The following is a 6,563-nucleotide window of genomic DNA, read 5'->3' on the forward strand; positions in this document are numbered from 1 at the left end:
TTTCATTAAGCCATTCCGCTTTCAATGAACTAGCAGTTCTTTTGTACCTCATGTCCTTTGCTTCTTTGACATAGTGAACCAATAATAACTTCAATAAAAACAGTTTAATTAAACCAGTTCTAAAACTTGCAGACAAATCACTGGAAACTCCACATTGTCAGCACCATCCGCATCAGAAACCGGAGAAGGAAATGTGATTGTGTACGATCGTGAAATATACTTAACATGCCAACGAGGTGAAGGGTGACAACCTTTGGTGGGCAGTTTAAATTCCCTTGTGCGCTAGCAGCAAAAGACGTGTGGGCACATTCACCTTAGAGGAAACAGTGTCGCCAAGGTGGGCAGTGGAAGCAGATACAACAGCAACATTTATGAAGTATTTAGATAGACACAGGGGCAGAGTGATATAGCCTACATGCAGTCAAGTAGATGCATTTAGATCAATGTCATAGTCAGTGCAGACATAAAAGACCAAAGTGCCTGTTCTTGTGCTGTTTGGCATGGTTAGCACATAGTTTCACAGTGCCAGTTTTCACCTATCAGAGTTCAATTCCCGCCACTGCCTTTAAGGAGTTTGTGTGTTCTCCCTGTGACCGTGTGCATTTTCTCCCACATTGCAAGACGTATGAGTTAAGGTGAGTATGTTGTGGGCATGCTATGTTGCACTGAAAGCTAGTGACACTTGCCCAGCTCAATCCTCACTGATTTAGTGCAAATGATGCATCTCACTGTATGTTTCAATGTACATGTGGCAAATAAAGATAATCTTTAAAAAGGATCTTTAATCTTTCTGCGTTCTGAGGCAAAGGGACAGATTGGAGCCAAGATCAGGATGTGTGCGATTGCTTCTTAATGGTTGAACGTCTTGGATGTCCCTAACTTCATCAGTGATTAACAACAGGTAAATGGTAACCTGTTGGAGAGAGGTTTGCCCTAATTCTGGGCACTGCACCGTGTGAGAATGTTTGGCTGAAACAAACCGGTATGGAGCTTTTGACATGTTCTTTGGCAGGGTCACAGCGTGTAAATAACAGAGCAAACCACGGCGACTGGAACAAGACCAACAACACTGCACTGCTGTCCCAATGCTCAGAGACTCCAACACCTGACTTGAGCAACCCACACAAAATGGGTGCCACGGTAGCATAGCGGTTAGTGTGACACTGTTACAGATCCACACAACCCAGAGTTCAGAGTTCAATTCTGGCACCGGTCTGTAAGGAGTCTCTGTCCAGCTGTGTGGGTTTTCCTCTGGCTCCTCTGGCTTCCTGCCACAGTCGCAAGCCCTACCTGGCTGCCGGTTACCAGTGGAGTTCCACAGGACTCAGTGTTGGGACCGCTGCTTTTTACGGTGTATGTCAATGATTTGGACTACGGTATTAATGGATTGGTGGCTAAATTTGCTGATGATACAAAGATAGGTGGAGGAGCGGGTAGTGTTGAGGAAACAGAGAGACTTAGATAGTTGAGGGGAATGGGCAAAGAAGTGGTAAATGAAATACAATGTTGGAAAGTGTATGGTAATGCACTTTGGTGGAAGAAATGAACGGGCAGACTATTATTTAGATGGGGAGAGAATTAAAATGTGAAAATGGATTGAAGAGTTTAGAAAGGGATTGTATCTATAGGGAGAGGTTTGGACTGTGAGGAGATCCTGGAGTACTCCTATTAACTGTGCTTTTGAAAAGAGAGGGAGTTATTTACCACGGATATGTTGCTTTTGAAAAGAGAGAGGGCAGAGAGAGAGAGACGAAGATTAACAGTTGGAAGGTCACTTTAAGGCATTGGAAGTAACTTTGGATTTCTACTGAGTTGGGTTTGGAGACAGCACCGAGCAGCTCGAAAGTTGCTATGGTGACCGAAGGCAAATTGTTGATGTTACTTTCAAGGACAGGTTGCCTGCTTGCACTCCTTTACAGACAAAGGAAGGAGGGACTCTTTGAATGACAGGTGATGCTCAGGCTGGTGAAATAAATAGGAGGTCAGATGATACAGACCTCAGACACATGATCTGGACACTGAATGAGCATTGTTGTGCCCGCAGAGAAAGTGGGGTTTGGAGGATCGATCAGGCGGATCGATCCAAATTGCTATTCCAACGGTGAATAAGGGATGACCGGTGGGGAGTTGTCTATGTGTCCACCCTCGCCGGGGTGATAGCTCCACCACAGGAAAACCGGTCCCCCTGGTTAAAGTCACAGTCGGTGACTTGTAAAGGATTTCGGAGGACGACGAGAAGATCGACGGCATCAGCTCACCTGAAGACTCAACTCACTCTCTCTCTCTCTCCATCACTACTCAACTAAATATCACGAACTGAACTGAACTGAACTTTACTCAACATGGTAAGACTGTATCTTTTTACCCCTAGACTTAAAGAAGCTTAGTTTTCATACAGATATATTCCACACTTACTTTTATATATAATCATTGCTAATCTGTTTGATTTATTTACATTTATATTACTGTATTGCATAGTTACTAATAAATATTAGTAGTTTACAGCAACACTGGACTCCAAAGTGGTTTCTATTTCTGCTGGTTTCTTTATCCCCGTCACGGAGTATGTGACAGAATACATTTGGGTTGTTGTCCCTGGAGCACTGGAGGTTGTGCTGACAGAAGTTCACTCAATAATGAGGGGGTAGGCAATGTCCTTTTCCCAGGGTGGAAATGTCAAGCACTCGAGGAATCGCTCGAAAGGGAAGCTTAAATGAAGGTTCATGGCTGGAAATCTGGAGCAACACACAAAATATTGGAAGAACACAGTAGGTCTGGCAGCATCATGGTCAGCAAGTCTGGAGGTTAGAGTCCTGACATCTATGACCCTAGGGTCACAGTCTGGAGGTTGAGGCCTGATATCTACGAGCCCAGGGTCACAGTCTGGAGGTTGGAAGCCTGGAGGCAGCCTATCCTGAGGCTGGAAGCCCATGTTGTGTTTGGTTGGGGAGCTGGGAAAGGGTGTTGTTGCGTGTGCGTGTTGTCTGTCTGTGTTCTACTGAACATTGTTGGCATGTGGAGCGACCCTCCCGGGCTGACTACGTCACATTCTTACATTGTATTTGTTGTTGATGCAAACAACACACCTCACTGTATGTTTTGATGTACGGGTGATAAATACGTAAACCTAATCTAATCGCTGAAGGGAAAGGGACAGTCAGGGTGGTGCTCTGCGACCCTTCATCAGGACTGGACAGAGGGGAGATAGTCAGCATAAAGGGGTGAGGCCAAAGAGAAGAGTAAGAGATGGCAAGTGATAGGCAGGTGAGGGAGAGGGGGAGAGTAGGACTGATGTAAGAAGCTGCAATGTGATAGGTGGAAATAACAAAGCTGAAGAAGGTAGAATCTTATAGGAGAGGATAGTGGACCATGAAATAGAGTTGCGAAGGGGCAACACAGGAGCATAGGTGTGAGCATAACATCTTACAGCGCTGTAAGATCAGGGTTCAATTCCCACCACTGTCTGTAAGGAGTTTGTACGTAGTTCCTGTGACCACATGTGTTTTCTCTGGGTGCTCCAGTTTCCTCCATATTCTGTTAGTGAGCTGTGGGCATGCTATATTGGCCAAGCTCAGTCTAATTTGATTTGAATCAAATTACACATTTCACAGTAGGCCTCAATGTATATGTGACAAATAAAGCTAATCTTTCTCTTCATTTACAGTCCCATGCTAAAGTCTTAGGCACATACAGTATATATAGCTAGGGTGCCTAAGACTTTTGTAAAAATTTTATGACTTGCACTGTACTGCTGTCACAAAAAGAAAAACAAATTTCATGACATATGTGATGATGATAAACCTGATTCTGATATGGGTCTCTATGGTGGACTGAGAGTGGGAAGGGGGCAAGGAGAGGGGAATCATGGTTGGGAAAAGGGGAAGGGAGAGGACAGGGAGCGGGAAGCACCAGAGAGACATTCTGTAATGATCAGTAAGCTAATTGCTTGGAATCAAATGACCTTGTCTGGTGTCTCAGGGCTGTGTGTGTCTGCACCTGCACTCTACCATCCCCTTCCCACCGTTGGCACTCCTCCTCTGCCACCTGTCCCTCACCCTCACCCCCCCCCCCGCAGCGCTCCACCCTCACCACCCCCAACATTCTTTGCTCCCATCAGGATTACAAACTCACTCTCCACTCCACGTTGACAAATACATAAATGTGCCCAAGATTTTTGCATGGTACAGTGAAGGAAGCTTTGTTTTTACAGAGGGAGTGGCAGTTGTTTAGGACAGGCTGACTGGGTAAGTGGTGGGAACTGATACAATACCAAAGTTTAAGAGGCAACTTGGTGCATGAATATGCAGTGAGTATGGGATACAGATTATTCAGACTGAAGAGATTCAGTTTAATTCAACATTATGTTTAGCACAGACATTGTGAGCCAAGTAGCCTGCTCCTGTGCAGTAATGTTCTACATTCAGGATCTTAATATCAATTTCCCTCCTTCCCTACACGTTTTCCTGGTGAAATCCAGGAATCGTGGGAATATCAAATAACGTCCATGCAAAGGTTTGAAAGACAAACTTCACTGTGGGCTAGAGACACCAACAGTGTGCAAACGCTCTGCAGTCCCTTTGTTAATGCAAATATCTCATCAGCCAATCATGTGGCAGCAACTCAATGCACAAAAGCATGCAGCCATAGTCAAGAGGTTCAGTTGTCGTTCAGGCCAATTATCAGAATGGGGATGAAGTGTGATCTGTTACGTACCCCGTAACTGGGTTGCCAAACCAGCAGAAATGGATCACTCAGTTGAAGTCTGGATTACTAGAACTATGAAAGTTTTATTAAAGAAACAAGCAACACAGTAATCGAAAGGATAATAAATGCAACAGTTCAGCAATGATAAACACACATGTGCACAGAATTAAGATAACAGCATCAATCAAGCTCTATCGTTGTCTAGGGGTAAATGACCAATTTCAAAGTGACACAAAGTTCAGTCCAATTTAGTTCAGTTTGCAGTAATCGTTGCCATGGTGATGGACAACATGGGGGAGGGAGAGAGAGAACGAGAACGACTGATCATTCAGAACGGCTTCCACTCACAGACCGGCGATATTGCTCACAAGCAGCTTTCGGGCGGGTCCTTTGTGATGTCACCTGAGGTCACCGACTGTGACCCCTCCTCCAGATGCGGTCGATCCTCTGCAGTGAACCCGGCACCCAAGCGAGGGTGGACACACACCGGGTTCCCGCTGATTGTACCTTTCCACCCTGTGCGTTTATGGCCCAGTACTTCCCACCGACTTGTGAGAGGCGCACCGCTTCCAGGGTCTCGTTACCTCGGGGTGTCGTGTGTCCCTGCCTTAGCGAACCTGTCCCTTTTTATCCCCCTGCTAGGGTATCGCCTGTCCATCACTTCAAACAGTTCAGGGTTCAAAGGGGGAGCCGCTCTAGACAGCTCTCTCTCCCGTCCCTTCATTACACATCTCCAGATCACCGGTCCATCACTTCAAACAGTTCAGGATTCAAAGGGGGAGCCGCTCTTGACAATACCCAGACTGATGGCTCCTTCATTAACATCTCCAAATGCTGCTTCATTGTTCCTTATCTCTCCTTCCCCTGAGGACAGGTGGCAGACCAACTGCTGATGCCACTGATGCTAGCCCAGGCCAGCAAACATCTTAATTTATGTGTATTCTCATCACAGATCTGACTTTGACCAGGGAATGACTGTTGGTGCCAGATGGGGTGGCTTGAGTATCTCAGAAACTGCTGATCTCCTGAGATTTTCACACACAACAGTCTCTAGAACTTACAGAGAATAGTACAAAAAACATTCAGTGAGCAGCAGTTCTGTGGGTGAATAAAATAAAAATAAAGGCATCCGTTAGTCTTGCGAGACCATGGATCTGCACCTGGAAAGTCTTCACTCTCCAGGGCGCAGGCCTGGGCAAGGTTGTATGGAAGACCAGCAGTTGCCCATGCTGCAAGTCTCCCCTCTCCACGACACCAATGTTGTCCAAGGGAAGGGCATTTGGACCCATACAGCTCGGCACCAGTGTTGTCGCAGAGCAATGTGTGATTACGTGCCTTGCTCAAGGACACAACACGTTGCCTTGGCTGGGGCTCGAACTCACAACCTTCAGGTCGCTAGTCCAATGCCTTAACCACTTGGCCACGTGCCCACACACGTAGGTGAAAACACCTTTTTTTTTTCCAAAATTACTTTATTCAGAAATATTACAAAATAAAAATAATTACATACAGGAAAAGAAAACCATTCGTTGACTGTGAGTCCTTATTCAATACAGTGGGTGAAAACATCTTGTTAATGCGAGATGTCAGAGGAGAATGGCCAGATTGGTTCAAGCTGACAGGAAGGTGACACTAACTCAAATGACCACACATTACAACAGTGGTGGGCAGAAGAGTGTCTCTGAATGCACAACACGTTGAACCTTGAGGTGGTTGAACTACAGCAGCAGAAGACCATGACCACAAACTGAGTGGCCACTTTATTAGGTACAGGAGGTATCTAGTAAAATGGCCGCTGAGTGTATGCAGAGGAACTCCTTCCAGCTGAACCTGTTGAATTTAAACCTTAAACAAGCACA

The sequence above is a fragment of the Mobula birostris genome, chromosome 14, assembly GCF_030028105.1.
Source record: "Mobula birostris isolate sMobBir1 chromosome 14, sMobBir1.hap1, whole genome shotgun sequence".
NCBI lineage: Eukaryota > Metazoa > Chordata > Chondrichthyes > Myliobatiformes > Myliobatidae > Mobula > Mobula birostris.